The sequence below is a fragment of the Danio rerio genome, chromosome 3 (genome assembly GCF_049306965.1).
Source record: "Danio rerio strain Tuebingen ecotype United States chromosome 3, GRCz12tu, whole genome shotgun sequence".
In the NCBI taxonomy this organism is placed as follows: Eukaryota; Metazoa; Chordata; class Actinopteri; order Cypriniformes; family Danionidae; genus Danio; species Danio rerio.
In genome coordinates, this window is record NC_133178.1 from 50,967,341 (window position 1) to 50,987,446 (window position 20,106).

Here is a 20,106-nt window from a genome sequence, read left to right on the forward strand (position 1 = left end):
GGCCAGAAGGAAGCCACTCCCTGCCTGGAATTTGTCAAAATGCATCTGAAGGAAAGACCATAAGAAACAAAATTCTCTGGTCTGATGAGACTAAAATTTAACTCTTTGGAGTAAATGCCAGGCATTACATTTGGAGAAAAGCAGGCAGCGCTCATCACCAGGGTAATACCAACCCTACAGTGAAGCATGGTGGTGGCAGCATCATGCTGTGGGGATATTTTTATTTTTCAGCAGCAGGAACTGAAGGACTAGTCAGAACAAGATGAAGGGAAATATGAATGCAGCAATGTACAGAGACATCCTAAATGTAAACCTGCTTCAGAGTGCTATTGACCTCAGACTGAGGCAACAGTTCATCTTTCAGCAAGACAATCACCCAAAGCACATGCCAAAATATTAATGGAGTGGCTTCACAACAACTCTGTGAATGTCCTTGAGTGGCCCAGCGAGAGCCCAGACCTAAATCCTATTGAATATCTCTGCAGATATCTGAAAATGGCTGTACACTGTCGCTTCCCATCCAACCTGATAGAGCTTGAGAAGTACTGCAAAGAGGAATGGGCAAAAAAATCCCAAAGACAGGTGTGCCAACCTTGTGGCATCATATTCAAAAAGACTTGAGGCTGTAATTGCTGTCAAAGGTGCATTAAGAAAGTATTAAGCAAAGGCTGTGAATACTCTTGTACATGTGAATTTTCAGGTTTTTGTATTTACTATAATAAATTAGCAACAATTTCAATAGAATCTTTTTTTTCAAATTGTCATTATAGGGTATTGTGTGTAGAACTTTGAGAAAATAAATGAGTTTAATCTATTTTGGAATAAGGCTGTTACATAAAAAAACATGTGGGAAAAAGCAAAGCACTATGAATACTTTCCCGATGCATTGTATAGAGCAATATAGTAACCTGGTTTGAAAGTCATGTTTTAAAATAAAAAAAACTTGCTAAAAACCCAAAGTAAAAACAAAACTAACAGTCTGCTGAGTCATGGTTTTGATTTCAATCTTCCAGAGATGACTTTACATTCGGGAAAAAACAAAGCCTGTCTCAAATCAATAATACAACTCCCGAGGGTACAACAACTTATTTAGCAGAGGCAATTTTACCTAACTAAAACTCTGTGCATCATGTTCTGTATTTACATATTTTCAATGAATTTTGAGTATGTTCACTGTAATTCATGAATTGCTCTATTGTCCTGGCAACACTCAACCTGCTCTCCTCCATTTTCAAGCCTCAGTAGATCACAGAGCAGCTTTACATGAGGCTGTAGTCTAAATCTGAAGGTCCTGTCGCCTGCAGAATCCATCAGAATGATTAGTTAGTCAGGGTGAGGCCCAGTCAAACTCATTCAGCAAGAGGAGGTCACCCAGTAAACTCAAACAGACAGATAGAATTACTGCATGAACAGTATTCATTAACCTAACTAACTGACCATGGACGTCAAGGTAATATATTAATGAGCAGTTTAGGAACAGAAAAAGGCTAAATGACTATATAATTTATTTCAGGTGGATTTTATTGTGTTGGTCTAAACAAATTCAGGTTTTTTTTTTTTAACTTTCTGAATGACTTATCAACATCATTATGAAAAGCAAAGTTTAAGTCATCAGCTTTAAGACTAGACTTATGAAATTAAGTTGTTAAAGGCCATATTGTTATTATATTTACAAATGTATATTTAAAATTTGTGTTTGGAAAATTAAATGTATGTAATTCTAAATAAAATTTTACAGTATAAATAAAACAAACTGGTATATCTGACTGTAAAACTGTTTGACATTTGATCCAAATACATTTATAAAAAATCATCCTATAGTGAACTAAATAATAAAATATATATGATATTAAATTTAGGTATTAAACAGAAGTCAGAACTGTCCAACAGACAGACATTTGCTCTTGACTTGTAGCGTTAAAGTCAGACAAAAGTCACAGTTTTCTGGTCATGCACGCTCTACTGCCTGTCTGACCAACACATGAAGCAAAAAACCATGCTGTTTAAGCAATTGAAAATCCAGCCGGCGGGCCAGAAAAGTCTATGTGCACCAAAGGCATTTTAAACATTCATTCCTCAGTCATCGCTAACATCGTGTGACAGTTTCGACACCTGGGACCAGGCCTCGAGCTCACGCTTTTGCCCACCAACAACACTTGAGTCCTATTAGGCTAATCTTGCTTAACAAGACTCGGTAAAAATTTTCAAGTCTACCTAAAGCTGCAACTTGAGCCTACTTTCAGATCAAACGTTTAAAGCAATTTCTGATAAGAATTGCTAAACAAGTACTGGGGGTGGGGGTTGGTGGGACAAAGACCCAATGGGTCTGTTAAAATCTGTTTGTGGGAAGTGCAAATAATGACCCTTAGCTTAAAAGATGTAGGTTATGAGATAAAAAAAAAAACACAATTAATGGTAAGTGAGCTTATATTTGCAACCCGCAGGCTTTATTTCCACCTCAGCATAATTTTCTACCAGCAAGCTCAGAGGTTTACATGCATTTAATACTAAATATTTATTTTTTTATTATATTTTGTTGGTTGACATCAATTGAAATGTGTTAATGTTAGTGTAATAATTGTGTAGAAAGATAATTTAACACTATGAAAGAGTGAAAATCACCTAAAAAACTTAACGACCAAAAATGCAAAAAAGGGCCATGCTGTATTGTACCATACTGCCCAGCAGTGTTCCATGTGCTGATTTCACCCTCAAATGTAGTCACTGCAGAATAGGGCCGCATGATTCTGGCTAAAATGAGAATCACGATTTCATTTGCTTAAAATAAAGATAACAATTTTCTCATGATTCTATAGCTGTAAAATAAAGATTAAAATCAGTAGGCTATTATTACTGTTATTTCTCAAACATATGGTAAAACGACAATAATAATATTTTGTGTAGGTGCTAAATTTTGTATAGACTTGCATATGGACTTGTTTTAAATTGTTTCTGGTCAATAATGCACAGTAAAGTAACCAAAATCCAACTATTCGTAACGTGATACGATTTTGTAAATGATGTTCAATGCACTCCCGCATGGCTCATGGTCATACAATCGCTCTGCGCCACAAACTACACGTTATTTACAACGTTATTACTTGTTATTTACAGCCTACACAGGTTCATTACATGAGGACAGAAATGACATTTTTGGGTGAATTATCTTATAAATACAGTATGTGACTCTTTCAACAGCATTTGGAGATGTCCACGTTGCTGAGAAACCTATATAAAACAATGTGAAGAGTTGTGCGACAGCCTTTATGCTTCTCTCCTGAACCTGAAAATATGATTGGCAGAATCGTAGAAATGCTTGATTAAGATTGTCTAGGGGGTTGAATTGAAATCACAATCTTTTTTCGATTAATTGTGTAGCCCACTGCATAGTGACAGCCAATGAGCACTTTTTCTATTATTTTGGATATTGAATTCTATTTAAATTACTCCTAATTATGTTGAGTACCAACAGTGTGTATGTAATTGGTATGCACTGGACTGAATCAGCATACACTCAAAAAATGATATGTTGGCTTTATTTACTTTTTTATGTCAACAGGTTCCACGTAACCGAGTTGTTACCTTAAAGAAAGAATATTCATTTGAGTAAACTTAAGTTAGTTAAATAAAGGTAATGTAATGTTGTTTAGTTCAATCAAAGCAACATTTATAATTTAGCTTTAATTTATTTACACTGTTAAAAAAATCTGTTAAATTTACGGAAAAATACCGGCAGTGAATTTTCTGTAAAAATACGGAAGTTTTATAAGACTGTTTAAATTTACAAAAAATAACCATATTCCATCAACTGATACTATACTCATTTTACAAAAACCTAGTTTAGCTCACAAAAACATAAAGTCATTCAATGCATTAATGTGTTTATATGTGTACAATTAGCAAACAGATCTTCACTGCATTAGTAACTATACAGTTACCTTTAAATAAAAGAAGATGCAGCACAACATACGCTATCCTTAGTTCATATTGGACTTGCACACAGATGCTACTATCCTCCATAATGGAATGTCAGAACCCAATTTCGGTACCACTGGTGCTGCAGCAAGGACGTAAGAAGCATCAAGCCCACATAAGTACACATTGTGTCCAAGCTGCAACCTACCACGCTCTCTCGTGAAGCCAATACGCAAGTAACTGAAACTGCAATTCATTGACTAGCCTTTGGGGGCAGGCTCTGTAAACTCCAGATGCTCACTGACTGCATTGGTAAATTGGACAATTTTATAGCTGATACAAACATTTTTACAGCCAGGTACAATAGACGGTTTTGGTGTATAAAATTACCTTTCATGACTGTGAGGGGATCATGATATATATATATATAACTCAAGCGTTTCATTTTTATTCAGTTATATTAAGTCTGCCTTATTATGGGCGTAGCCATTTAAGTGACAGTTAGTTCTTGCTTGTCGCCGTCATATCATTCCGGATGATTAGCAGCTGAACTTGGCATATATATCGTGTTTTTGTTTTGTTTTATGTGGTTTTACACAATATCGCCTTTTGAGATTATTACCTACAATTATCAGATAATATTAAATTATATTGTGCTCACAGACCATTCAAGTTGCCTTTTTTCCAGGTGAGTAAAATTATATACTTTTTTTAGTTAAGATAAATTATCATTTATAATTTTCTTTAGACCTGTGAAGCACTCCAGAATCTGACACATTGATTGGCTGTAGGCTATAAAACGTCATCGGAAACGTTGTCATACAGTGTTATGCCTGGATTTCATTAATAGGCTTGTATTTACTAACACAGATTATATAAGTGTTTGGAAGTAATTTGTGTTTTCCTCCTGTGGGGGGGCGGTTACTGGATGGTGAAGGGGTGTTGCGGATGAAGGACAAAAGTGAAGAGTAGGGGGTTGTCGCGGACGAAAGTAAAGTGGGTTGGGGAGTCGCGAAAGAAAGTAATAGTGAACAGCGGACAGGGAAGGAGGGCGTTTGAGGAGGGGGATCGGTAAAATCAGGTGACGGATCAGATTTCAGAGGTGCCGGATCCGGCGTGTTCCGGCACAAATTAAGCCCTGCAGGCAATCAACTCAAAGCCGGAGGGATGCACTGTCTTTGAGAGCTTGCACAATCAACTGGCATATTTACTGATTACGTTTACTTTAAATTGACATCAATACTCTGATTTTAATATGATTAAGACAATTCTCTGATTAAGAGTCCAGCCATTGAACAGCGATTTTTGGTTAACTTAAGGACAACAGACACCCGCATCGCGAAATGCAGAGGGTTTTTTTTCTTTTCATTTGGTTTGCAGTATCAAATTCCATTAAAACAACACTCTTCCACCAGTCCTTACTTAATTCTCACATTAAATACCTCAGTTTGTCATGGGGGGCATTAATTAAATTTTCCTAAATGAAAGTAAAACTGCTAGGTCGTATCAAAGTATCAAAGCTGCGTATGCACAAAAACTTTGCATATGCCAGATTTCACATGATGAAAATAACGTGAGAATGTGAGTTGGTCTGGACCAACTGCTTGTTTTATTTCCATTGGTGACTCCTAGAGGCAATTATGTTAAATTGCACACCACAAAGTATAGCACCAACACATGTGAAAAACATTGCTTTTAATTAATAATTGATAAAATAGGTTAATTGACACAATATTTATTTATTTATTTATTTATTTACTAATTATTTAATTTAGAACATATAAAAGCATTTGCATATGTATACAACCCTTAGTTTATGGCAAGGGCAGTGTTGGCCTTATTAGAGGACATTCAAGGCTCCAAGGTGGCAGGGTGCTCGATGGGTGGCTTCTTGGTGTGTGATGTATTTAAAGATATTATTAGACTTTCCTCTCCATTTTTGGGTTTAAGTCTGTTTTAAAGACCTATCAATTTTCTCTTGCTTTTAATACTCTTTGATCACAGTTTTATTGCTTTTATTTGTTAAATGTTTCTTTTTTTAATTCTGTTTCCCTGTCTTTAGCACTCCTATGTACAGCACTTTGGTCAACCTTGGTTGTTTTTAAATGTGCTTTATTAATAAATATTGTTGTTGTTGATTATTCCAGCTCAAATTTTTTATTTTTTATTTTATTGAGTGTAATTATGAAACTGCATATCAGGAGACCGCGGTTATACATTAATTATGTGGCTGTGAACCCCCCTCAACAACCCACAAAACTAACCAAGAGCGCAGATACAATGATGCCTATTCTGGGCAGCTGAAGTGCCGGTGGCGCTGCCTTGATAAAAGCAGAGGAGTGCTGCTGTACCACACTAACAAAGTGTTTCGCTAACACATCTGTGTCTTCCACAGACACAGATACTACTCCAGACAGTAAAGTGTTGCCCACAATTAAGTCAACTCTCTCCTCAAAGGGTGTCAGTTCAGCATCCCCTATTCCCCTGCCTGTTCGGTCCACACATTGACGGTGAGCCACTGTTTTCCTCTTAACCTGCACATTTACATCAGACCATTTCTATTTTTAATACACTCACAAAATGTTCAGACCCATCTTACCCACGTCAGCTAAACTCTCGCACTCTATTTGTTTCGGTTGTTATTAAATCCGGAGTACAAACTTGCAAATAACAATTTTCCTCTACGGCCTACCTCCGATAGGAGCACATCCAATAAATTTTTCACTAGATTTCTCTTCTTGCTTGCTTTTGCCATTGCTTTTTCATTTGGTTTTGCCAGAGTAGAGTCATTGCCATATTTATACAGAAAGGAGTCAGGGAAGGGTTTTGTGCTCATGCACGTGTGCTCAGTTTCACGTTAATTCGTATGTACAAACAGAATATATGTAGGATTCCGCATACGCAGTGTTTCATACATCTGATTTTTTTGGCTGCGTTCGCACATTTACAATTTTGTTCGTACGTAATGTTTTAGTATCAATTCAACGCAAGTCTTTGTACATGAGGCCCCCAAACTGCAGTTAAAGTCGAAAAAATAAAAGTGAACGAAACCAAAATTAAATGAACACTAGAGAAAATGTGGATAGCTTGGTGATGTAATAGCATTAATGGAGATATGTGCTATAACATGTAAAATGGACTTATAAAATAAACATTCAAAAAGTAACTTATGTAAACAAAATTTAACAATAATTAAATTATTGTCTTCAAGATTAAAGCAAATCATTAGATTACTGATGTCCATGTAAACATAGTCACAAGCGCGCAAATAAAAAAAAAAAAAAAAAGAAGTTTATTGATTTTGATGACAGCCTTTCCACAGGTTAGTATAAGCTAATGTAATGTCAATTGCATAATGGTAATTCTGCATTCTTGCTACAAATCAAATGATAAAAAGAAATATATCGCAATTCAAATATTTAAAATATAGATTGATGTATACACAGTATACTTTAATTATATTGTTCAATTAAAATGATTAAATATATATATTTTAGTCAAATAATTTTGTGGCTCAAAAGTATCGATTCAGGCACCTTTTGGCACAGGTACCATTTTAAAAGTATCAATTTAGCACTGGTATCAAAATACCCCAAAAGATACCCAACCCGACTCCTAAAACAACATTTTATTTCAAACAATTAAAATGTGAAAATCTAGTCCATAAAAGTAAATTTGTTAAACTGTAGATGTATATCTTCAAAATGTCAAAAAGTTGTCAATAATGCATACTAAAAAAAAATCTTAAGTTATCAGACATCTCAGAAGTTCCGAAAGCTCCAGCAGTCTATTGCATATTCACAGAGACTTCCTGATGCCCGCAAATGAGATATAATGTCTCAGAAACGGAGATGCAAAAAACAATGCAGTGAAGTGTGACCTTTCATTTAAAGTGATCCCAGTAAATGTACTACAGTAATTATTAAGCATTGTCACATATGTGGTGTTTCTCTCAGAATTTTTATTGTCCAATACTGTTTAAAATCATTAGACAATGTAATTACAGAAGAGACTGAAAACAAATCAAAGCAGCTGCACACTGAACATACACTCACAACTCACAAGTGCCCCACTGACTAATTGTATTTAAAAGCTTGCTTTTGTTCTGTCCTTTTTTTGTGGAAAAAGAAACACTGACAGTCATGAAAGAGAAAACAAACCTCTTAAACTAAATATAATGCAGATATGCTGCCGTGGCTCTCTGTAGAGCACAGAGAGAGCAAGTGGACATACGAGAGAGAGCTGTGTGTTACACTCATGCCAGTGTGCTGCAAAATGTGCCGTTGCATCTAAAGACATGAGACAAAGTATTTGATAGGGAAAAAGTGCCTCCTCCACCATGTTAATATCACACAAAACAATTATAATGTCAACTGTAAACAGAAGCCACTTCTGATTTCTTCTTATTTGGAACTGACATTAATTAGTGGCACTCATGAGCGAGATGCTGCAAAAGACATGAGCTTAACAGTCATGTACATCTGCCAAGCATTTGTTTACACAGACAAACAATGGACAAGTAGTGCTGTTAAATGGAAAAATGTGTCCTTTGTAAATGGGCCATCCGTGTTTTCATGACACTGAAAATAACTTACATTTCTGATACATCATACAATTTTTAATGCCAAATACCAATATCAAAAATCTACAATATTTCTGGAAGAATTTGTTCTCCATTAACCAGATTTAAAACCTCAACCGCTCAATGTTAAAGATTTTTACTAAAGTTTTAACCTTTCTACTGTCAAAAGGCACCTAAAACCAAACTATACCGTACCACTTTTTTGGGGACTCTTGAAGGGTACCTAGCACAACAAAAGGGCAGAGCAAGACATGCAGCTGAATGCTATTGGTTTACAGAGATACATCACTAGCCCGTAGACAAGCAGCAGAATAAAAACAAAGGAAGGACCATTAAAAAAAAAAAAAACACAGCAGAGACATTACACTGTAATAATATATACAAATAATAACAAGCCATGGTCGACCTGAGCTCAAACAAAACTTGTCATTATCTTGAACAGCCACAAAGCCAAGAGCAGAACTACCCTGTGCCCCGTAGTCTTTTACAAAACCATCTGAAGTGTGAGCGGTTTCACTTTCTCACTTGCACTCGCCATACGTCTATATTTGAAAAAACTTGAGCTGATGATAATAACGTGCGCATGATTATTGAAGTGCTTTTGACACCCGATCCTTTCAGAAACAGACAAATGCAAGAGTTCTGTGCGAAAAAACAAAAGAGAAACCCGACAAAACAAAGAAGCAAATGATTGTTTCATCAACCTGAATCATGAACAAAGGGCTATGTTTAAGTAGTATTGTCGCCTTTTGGACTATTATATACTCTGAATGACAGAATTGCTTTTTAACAGAGGTTACATGTGCTGCTGAAGATTAAAGATACAGATGAGAGATTTGCACTGACTATGGGCTGTGTTGCATGTTGTTTTTAAACCTAAATAAGGAATTGCAATTGGTAACATTTTAGACACTGTAAGGGGCTGTATGTGTTCATATATCTTGCATGTATTTATTTATTTTTTATAATTGCAGATGTTAAACTAGGTTATTTTGCCCTATCATTGATCTGCAGTTTTAATTAAATCCTGTTCATAGTAATAAAATGTTAGTAATGACCATGTATACACAAGTATTTCTGTCTATAAAGCATCTGTTTTGTGAGAAGAGCTTCTCATACGATATGTGAACGACCCGTACAGCTTTACCGTAGACATTTCCTTGAGCAAGAATGATGTCGACTGAAACTTTCTGTCATAGACCACAGCCACCAAAAGGATACCTTTGTGAATGAACACACAAAATTTATTCAACAACACAAAACATAAAGTTTAGACTAATTATTATGGGATTATACCTATCAGAAATATATCTATTTTAAGTTGTACATACTGTAATAGAAAAGCAAGAAGTCAGTTCAAAAGGAAATATATTTTAGAGGTTATTAAAATATGAACGAATGAACAAGCAAACAAACTGTTTATATAAATAAATGCACATAATATTACCTGAGTGATAATCATACCTGCCAACACTCGCCAAACCATTTTTCCCGGGAGTCTGCTGTACTTCAGACCCATCTTCCACCACCCTCCCGTTATGTTATTTCTCCCGGAAAACTCCCATGATTTCAACCATCAACATGAAACCCATATACAGTTATTTATTTATTAATTTTTCTTCAGATTAGTCCCTTATTTATCAGAGGTTGCTAAGGCGGAATGAACTGCCAACTATTCCAGTATATGTTTTACGTGGTGGATGCCCTTCCAGTCACAACCCAGTACTGGGAAACACCCATACACACTCATTTACACACACACACACACACACACACACACACACACACACACACACACACACACACACACACACACACACAATCATAAACTACGGCCAATTAAGTTCATCCAATTCACCTAGCGCATGCTTTTGGACTGTGGGAGAAACTGGAGCACCCTGAGGAAACCCGCGCGAACACGGGGAGAACAAACTCCACACTGAAATGCCAACTGGTCCAGCTGAGACTCGAACAAGAGATCTTGCTGTAAAGTGACAGTGCTAACCACTGAGCCACCCTGCCACCCAACCCAGATACAGATAGTACTTATCCATTCATCTATTCATTTTCATTTTATGCATTGTAATATATTTCAGTTAAACAGAGGCTTTGTGTTGTAGATGTATAATAAACATCATTGTTTACTAAGTTTTTTATATGCAGACAGTCAGCTAGCGTGACCCCAAAATGCTGTCCGGCCATGACCTTTTACCCTATTAAACTGGGGTTCGAGAAAAAAAAAATTGTTCTCACTGAGATGTAACAGTCGGGGACCCATGATCTGATTAGGAACTCGCAGAGGCTTCAGAGATACCGATGTCATGAACCAGCATGTTGGCGCAGTTGTATGCCAGTGAGGATCACGGTAGGAAATGTCTGAGATTGCCAGAGCTGCACACCCCTGTCACATCACACCCTGCATGCTGTCACTTCATCGAGGTTCAGATTAATGTCACTGCTTCTGTGCCTGTGTCTGACTACTGCTGCCTCCATCTACAAGTCCACCACGCCATCTCTATCAACACCACGTCTGAAATGCCTCAGATGAGACTCAAGGGCTCTGTTTCAAAGCCAGTTAAGTGAGCTTACTGTCTTATGTCTTAAGCAGCAGCATATGACATCACGCAACCCGCATAAAAATATAAATTAAAAATAAAACAGTCAGTTTTTTCACACTTTATTCACAATGTTGTGTAAATACTGTATGATAAATGAATATATGTAAATATGATAGAAATGTTTAATTTTTATTCTGGTAGCTGCATAGTATTGTAGCTTGACTACTGATCTTGTCAATTCTATATAAAATTCATTCATATTTAACATTACTCTGCAAAATTTCCAGGTAAAGTTCAGTCTCTTCAGCAATACTTGTTTAACACAATGGCAATAAAACACATTTTGCTATCATTCACCGTTGTCATGATAATTTGCTGTACAGAGTTACAGAAAGCTGTTTTGTTTAAAAGGGTTTACAAAAACGCGCTGCATTTTCTCACAACACTTACAAAAACACTGGAACACAACAGAAATGTTTCAAGTGGATCCAAAAACGTGACGGACGTCGCTATGCTGTGATTATTACTCAGTGAAGTTGTAGATTATCTTTTAAAGGTGAGTTTTTTGTTTCCCTTGTATCCCTTGTTGTCCTCTTGAAATGTTTCCATTGCGTTCCTTGATATTTGAAATGCAGCGCATTTTGTAAATTGTTTGCGTTGTGAGAAAATGCAGTGCATTTATTCTTGTTTGTTTTTTTTGGTTTTTTTGCTTTGACTGTATTACAGGGTCTCTACAGGTTTTATCAAGTCAAATTTAAGACCTTTAAAGATATTTTTAAAACTATTTTAATATCACAATGAATAAAAATTCTTTCTTTAGCTAGACGCTAAAGAAGCTATTTAATGGCCAAACTTTAAAAACAAATATTATTGTAAGGAAGATAATTAAACTCTATTAATAGGTAAATATAGTTAATAAATAAACTTTTCATAAAACTTTTATTGAAATATATTATTAATGATTGGATAGGTGTTAGCCCAATAGGGTATAGCTTTACATGGACATTGGAAAAAATATTTAGGACCAACAACACAATAATTTAGTGTATTTAAGACTTTTGAAGGTCTAAATTTTAACATTTTTTAAAATTTAATGCTGTATTTATAACAGACGCGGAACACGCGGATAAATCGCCATATTCGCGCATAAACAGCCGCGTAAACATTTAAGTTGACTTGCTTCAATTGCGTGTCAAATACGCTTCATTCATGCATCAGATTCACTTTAGAGCAGACATGGATTCATGTAATGGGCAGGGCTTCTGTCTTTAATGCTAAATGGCTAACATGGATGTTGTAAAGAAAATAACAGTGTTTATGTGCTTTGTAAAGGCTGAAAAAACAGCGTCAATATGTTTAAGGTCTTGTCTGAGTCCACTAGATCCTTTCAAATGTGCATCCAGCTCTGTGAGCTCATAAACTCATCCAGAAACTGTATCTGGATGATGAAGGCTTTTAGCGGTGCTTCTGACTGAGCCAAGGCCAGTTTGATGAACTTTTGCGTCGGCTGGAAGATTTCCCCCGGGACACCAACAACAGGCGATACATCAAAATCACGCCCCCACAAGAGCAAGCTCCTGATTGGTTAACGCGCCGCGAATGTCCGCTGAAGTTCAGATTTTCGAACACAAGCGATTCGCGCGAAACATGTGTTAAGCGCATCAAACGCGCAAAATGCTCAATTCGCGTTTTAAAGATGAAATGCAGCCAAACGTAGCTCTGGCTACATAATTTACAATCTCCAGAAAAGTATATGGGTGTATGTTTTTAGAATTAGTCTATTTTGGGTTTATTCATTCATTCATTCATTTTCTTTTCGACTTAGTCCCTTTATTAATCCAGGGTCACCACAGCGAAATAAACCACAAACTTATCAAGCATGTTTTTACGCAGCGAAAGCCCTTCGAGCCGCAACCCATCTGTAGGAAACATCCACACACACTCGTTCACACACACACACTCATACACTACGGACAATTTAGCCTACCCAATTCACCTGTACCACATGTCTTTGGACTGTGGGGGAACCGGAGCACCCAGAGGAAACCCACACAAACGCAGGGAGAACATGCAAACTACACAGAGAAACACCAACTGAGCCAAGGCTCGAACCAGCGAACTTCTTGCTGTGTGGTGACAGCACTACCTACTGCGCCACTGCATCACCATTTTGGGTTTATCACTTTATATAATTTTAGATATTTACATCAAAGAAATTTTTTGTTGAGAACTGAGAGATATGCATTATCCTCAAATATCCTTAACATTTTTTTTTTACTTTTTTGTAACTTATTTACATTTATTTACGTACGTAATTAATTTTACAATAAGATGACAATGGAAGTTTTTTAACAGAGCCGCTTGATTTATGACCTTCATTCATCCACTATTGCATGCTATATGGATATCTGGCTATGTAGTGCACAAGCAGGCACATGTTTGATTGCTTCATACAGAAACCACTTGCTGTGAAAAGCATTCTTTTCTCAGAAAAAGAAAAAAAACAATAAAGATAAGTTTGTATGATTCATCGCTATTGGATCTTGAGCATCATTTGCATCATTTTTAACAATAGAATCGACATTGTAATCCGCCTACACAACTGCTTTAGTTCAAAAACAGCTCAGGCTAAAGCAATTGTGTAGGCAGATTACAATGTTGATTTCTGTTGCAAAATTAAAATATTTTTAAAACCTCTCGCACTAAGTTAAGAGCATACTGGGGAGATTAAGCTACAAATATAAGTGTTGCCTCAAATTTTCCAGAACATTAAGAAACGGTGTGCTGGTTTAATAAACAATACAGAATGACTGCTTTGAAAAACAAAACAACTCTTTGCCACCATGCTAAACCAACCGAAATAATTGCATTGTGTTAGCAAGTTTTGCACTGCTCATATATTTCCGACTGGTGAACCTCCAAGGTCTCCTTTAGGTAGATCCTTGCAAAAAAAAAGGTATATGTGTATATATATGTACATGTATGTATATATATGTATATGTGTATATATAAATATATATATATATATATATATATATATATATATATATATATATATATATATATATATATATATATATATATATATATATAAAAGTATAATTACTTAACTAATATAATAACATTTTTATATTTGATATTTCATACTTGTGTTTAAATACATTTTAAATAGTTCATCATATATTGGTAAGGTAATGTACTGTAACACACAATTCCAATCGGAAGTATAAAGCACTTTATCTGCTTTGGTATGCTGGTGGTGAACACATCAAAATAAGTGTAGCTTTTATTTCATCTTTTTAATTGACATCTTTGAACAGTACAGTATGTTTTAATTTAAAATATAATCTTAAGTGTATTAAACATGGTCCTCACGATTGTGCAGGTGCCACCATTTAATGGTTTTTGGCTGGACACTTCCAGTCCTATTCACTTCCATTGATTTTTAACCATTAAAAACAGCTTGTTATCCTGATTGATGCTGCAAACTGATATGTCCTTAGTTTATTATTATTCTTTATTTATGTATATGTACACACTTGTTTGTAGGAAAGGAGTTTCACCATTTTCTGCCATTCATTATTTCTAGTAATTTTTTCCATAGGCAACACTAAATCGAAAGTTTTAAAACAATCACGAAAACGAGCACACACCCTAAAAGTGGCTAAATTTATGTCTGATTAAGGATTCGGAAGTGGGTGTGGCAAAATGGCTCGACAGTGCCACCTATGCACTTTTGACGGTGTGGCCCCCGAGCTACATTTCATGCACACGTACCAAAATTGGCACACACATCAAACATGCCAGTACCTAAAAAAAAAATCTTGGAACAAAATCGCAAACCCAACAGGAAGTCAGTTATTTTATACTTCCTCTGCCGAAAAAGTGCAGTTTTTGCCATTTTCAGGCGTTGTATTTTAAAGGGTCACAAATCACCAAAACACATTTTTTTTAGATGTTGACAGTCATATATCTGCCCCACACTGCTAAAAACACTATTAGGACAAATATATTTCACTAAAAAGTGAAAATTGGTTGTTTTTGCCTTATTTCGAGCAAATTTGTACTTCCGGTTTGAAACAAATTTTTAAAGCTGTGTCAGGGCCATGAGATCTTGGCATGTATTCCAGCATGTAGACTGGACATCTGTACCTGGGATTACCTTATTACATCTCTGAGTGTGCTGCATTCATTCATAAGTAAGACTTGGTTCAAACCAATCAGCGCGCTCTATTGTGTATGCAGTGGAACTTCATTAATATGCATGCTAACTTCGAAGACTGTATCTATCTGAAACAGTGTTCAAACGGCAGAGAGAAGACACATTGTGTTGCCAAAAGAAGTAGGAAAAGAATAAGAATTGTTTGGAGATACGGGTCGTCAGTGTTGCTTTTATAATGTGCTGTAACGAAGGTTTTGTTTTTATTTTTCAGCTATGAGAGCACAACTGGACTCATGTGTTGATCAGTGCACGCGTCACGCAGCAGAAATACGTTTGTACAGAACATTTTTAACTCGAAAGCTTTTCGCATTGGGAAATTGTGAAATCCAGATTTGCTGCTTGCCTCCTTTTAAAAAAGACGCAGCTCCAGTTGGTGTTGATAGTCCTGTCTCTACAGATTTGGTTAGTGTGTGCGATCAGTGTCCTTTCTTTTTTCATTCAAATAGCAAAATTATAGTTTGTATTGTCAGCAGTACTCTTTCAGTGTTTAAAGACAGACCTTAGTCAAAATGATTTCTAAGTTTCATAGTTTTTGTTAAAATCACTACAATATTATGGAAAGATCTGCTGTAAATGCTGCTCTCCGAGTGTAAATGTGTGAACACTGCAAGCAATATTACCGACCGTTGTGTTTCATTTTCGCAACATTTTGTGACAGGATAGTCAACACACACATGGCTTTCTGACCTACAGAGTGCATCTGAGTTACCGAGAAATGCAGAGGTTTTTTCTCTTATACGATGTGCAGTATCAAACATTCCACCGTCATTAAACAGTCACGAGCTGTGTCCCAAATCGCATATTTATGCACTGTACTACGCCATTTTGTAGTATAAATAGTGTAAGTAGTGTGTTCACACTGACAACTCTAAAAATAATCAGTGCACTTTAATTACCCGGATGATGCACTCATTCAGCCGCTAAAATTAAGTGTGTAATGATGGACACTTCACAAACTCAACGACCTCAGGTTTGCTTATGTAGCGGAAGGGGCGGAGCTATCGGACGCACATGTTGAACAACTTTATTTATTTTGGATGGTGAAAGCAAAATTCTCCTGCGAGAGTGATTATAGCGCTTCCCAATGGTGAATGCGGTTATACTCACAGCAGGTATTATTTGATAATTCGGTTGTTTATTTCACTGATTTGGCAACCGTCAAACGTCATCAGGGAAACAGTTTGAATTTCCGCTTAGTAAAAAAACATTAGTGTGCCATTTGGGACGACAAAGGCCTTGGCGAATTGCGAAGATCTAGAGTTTTCATAGAAGGGCGTGTCCGTGGCGGCCTCACAAACTTTTATGCTTTGCTATGAAACAGTAAGCTGTTATAACTTAAGCATACATTGTTTGATCTGCATCAAAATCCACACGTTTGATAACAGTCCTGGCCTGAACACATTTACATGCCAATATCCAGTTACAGTAGGAGCGCCACTTGCTGGCGACAAGAAATGACAAGTTTTACATTGTAACAAACTCCTCCTAGAAATTTAAAGTTTCTTCAGTATAATCCAAAGTTCTTTGTGATGATAAATTGAGAAGATCTAGAGTTTTTGTCAAGGGTTGTGTCCGTGGCAGACTGATAAAGTTCAGTGTTTCACCATGGAGGAGGAAGTACTTAAAACTCAGCCAAACAATGTCCCATTTGCTTGAAAATTCACGTTCGATGAGATTCCTTTCCTTAGGACATCTACATGCCAATATTGCATCACAGGCATAGCACCACCTGCTGACAGAAGGAAGTTTGGCATGAATCAGTGATTTTCTCAGGTTTTTTTTTTAGCTTAAATGACTATTGTCCACTTTTTTCTGTCATCCTAAGGCCACCGAGCCACCGGTGAGCCTGGATGCGAGGTCCTTTGCATTGCTTCTTGCAGCTTTGATAATAATCTTATATTTTTACAGATACAGCTGCAAGTACTGTAATATTGTTGCTGTGTTCACCCATTAATCATTTTGTACACTATCATATATTAAAGTAACAAGGATATTTTATACAGTTAAATCTCCAATCAAAAACTTTAACGCACTTACATGTAGGTTTCAAACAGGCCTGAAGGACTCTATTAGTTTGATCAGGAATGGTAAATTAGAGTTAAAGCTAAACTTTGCTAAGCTGTGGCCCTCCAGGAACTTTTTTCCTCATCGACTTCCATTCATACGCACGCAAATGCAGCAGACGGGAAACAAAAGCTTGTGCTATATAGCCTACTGATGCTGTGACGCATTAACCGATAAATTCAAAAGGCCGAAGAGTCGCTAGATAGAGACCAGCTTAGTTAAATATCATTTTTAGCAACTATAGTGAGATGAGATCCAGCGGTACATTCTTGGTAAACTGTCCTACATGCACTGCTCTTTGGGGTTTTATGCTTAAAGCACCCACTGACTGCCTGGAGCTCAGATGTGCGCATATGCTGCAGTGCATGCCAGAGTGTGTGTGTGACGTCATGTGATGTGCGTTTTTAGCGATATTATGTGGAAGAGGGGCTGTTCAGAAATACTAGATGAAATGCCAGTGTGGACATGAATTGTTTTTGTTCTAAAATGCCATTTTAAAACTTTAAGACGTTTTAGTGTAAATGAGGCCTAAGTGTATATTTTTCGTAAGCGGATTGCTGCTGCAATGGGGGCGGGGCGGAGGGTCGCGAGGCCATCTTAGCATCATGATTTCTATCAGCAATTGGCGAAGGACTATGTCATCCTTAAGATTAAGATTAATAATTATATGAACTTAAATGTTTGGATGTCATACAGATGTACCCTCCCCTTTTAAAAGGTCTCCCCTGGCATTATCTATATCATCATTGTCGATGCTTTATTAACTAGTGTCTCATACATAGTTTTATTATTGGTTTTTATTATTAAGGGTAATAAGCAATTCCTTATTTTTAAACAAATCTGCACCCCTAAACAGTTTAGAAAACACTATTTTCTCCAAAGGTTAGGTACTTAATTTAACTGTCCACAAGAATAATGACTGAAAGAAATCTCCCTATAAGGTTTTCAATCACTGCAGCAGAACAACAAACAATTTACTGCATGACTGAACTTAGACACAGGCACCAAGTGCCTGCTAACTCAGGATCTGCCTATTCCGAAAGAACTAAAATATTCCCACAAGAAGAATAAATTGTCAGTTAAGCTCTATTGTAGAATCAGGCAGCATAGAGAATGTTTACATAAACATATCAATATATGAAATATCTTAATGAAAATGTACAATTCAGAAAAAAACTGGGGTGGTTTTAGAAGAATGCGACAAAATATATTACTTGCTCAGTATAAAATAACAGAGGTCAGAGTCTAAATGCTCACCAGAAATAAATGTATTATTTAACATTTCTATATTTCTAATATTTATAAAGGTAAATATCTAATATTTAAAAATGTGTACTATTGTGGGTAGTAGTATGTACCTTTATTGTACCATTATGGACCCTTTAGGTACAAAAAAAAAAGAAAAAAAGGTGCCACCCCAGTGGCGGTTTATGTAACGTTATTTTTGAGAGTGAGAGAAAAATAAATGGGTGTTTTTGTTAACAGTGAATCGAGTGAACTGAAAAATGAACTTGACTGGTTTGTTGGTTTAACCTCAGTGCACCTACCTATAAGGCATCATTCTGGTATACAGTATCCTAAAATAGAAATATCAACACTTTAATCTACATCGACAGCCCTGACAACATGCATTGTCTGAATAAAGTCTGAAGGCGCAACACGGATGTGTGTTTTTGAGGACAGTAGAAACAATATTAAAGACCCCATGAAACCCCTGAGTTGACATGAGTCATCAGTATGTCACGCTGTACACACTGTGTGCAAACTCAAATAATAGATGTTTCGTGCTGATTTGGTTCAGTTGGCATGGTTTCTTTTTTCACTGTAGTGCTGCTACCGGAAACTAACACACAGAATACTATACAAGCTCATAAAGTAGCTAAAAAGAAAATTTGCTTGTGTGATATGTTATTACTATATTGTAACAATGCAGATGTGACAACGGAGGTGAGGATTTAACTGTAGAGTCTTTATTATACAAGGAATGGTCAGGCAGGCAAGGGTTGATCACAGGGGCAAACAGTACTGTATTATGCGGACAATCCAAAACAGAAATCAAAAACAGGCAATGAGGTCAGTCCAGGTGGCAAGCATCAGAAAACAATCAACAAGGTAAAGAATCAAACACTGAAAAAAAAAAAAAAAAAAACATTTTGAAATGTATACAGTAGGGATGTAACGGTATTGTAAATACCGTCATACCGCAATATAAAATTTTTTCGATATTACCGAAGTCGCATGACTCGGTAAAACTATAGATCTTCAGAGAAAATTTGCTCAGGCGAATGAAGCGAACGGGAGGTAACTGAAACTTCATTTCCCATCAGCCCCGGCGTGGCCATAATCCTTTGCGGTCTGTTGTCGCTACAGATCCAGTAATGCGGAAATGGAGTGTGCTGCTAGTAGCGGAGATGAAAAAAAGATGGAAATGATCGAACCTAAAGCGGGTGTTGTCGCCGCGCGCGTGCTGAATAGCGGTGCTGTCGCGCGCGTTCTGATCAGCTGTGTTGTGGCGCGCGTATTGTAAAGCGCCGAGGGGGGGGGTTGAGCGCGCATACCAAGAGAGGTGTTGTCGTGCGCCTACTGAAGGGCTGGACTGGACGGAGGTTGTGTCGCGTTGCGGGGGCACTTTTGATCGTTTTGGAAGGGCATTTTCTATCCAAGACTAAAAAGGGCATGTGCACTGCACAGCTTGAGACCTATGTGTGCACGTGCCTGCAAGTTGGGGAATACGACTAGTAACAGTCATGTGGACTGCAGAAACA

The 20,106-nt window shown here is 36.7% G+C and overlaps 1 protein-coding gene across 13 annotated transcripts in view; it reads right to left on the minus strand.

The window, feature by feature from the left end:
- gcgra (glucagon receptor a) overlaps window positions 1-20,106 on the minus strand; it is a 167,845-nt gene that overhangs the window by 62,522 nt on the left and 85,217 nt on the right. For 4 of the 13 annotated variants that reach the window (XM_073944994.1, XM_073944987.1, XM_073944996.1 and 1 more), the window contains one exon: window positions 9,645-9,718. The exons of 8 other annotated variants lie outside the window; for them this stretch is intronic. The gene's annotated coding sequence lies outside the window, so the exon portion shown is untranslated. Of the gene's footprint in view, window positions 1-9,644; window positions 9,719-9,961; window positions 10,234-20,106 lie in introns of those variants that run through there. One more of the 13 variants, XM_073944991.1, reaches the window with a different exon arrangement.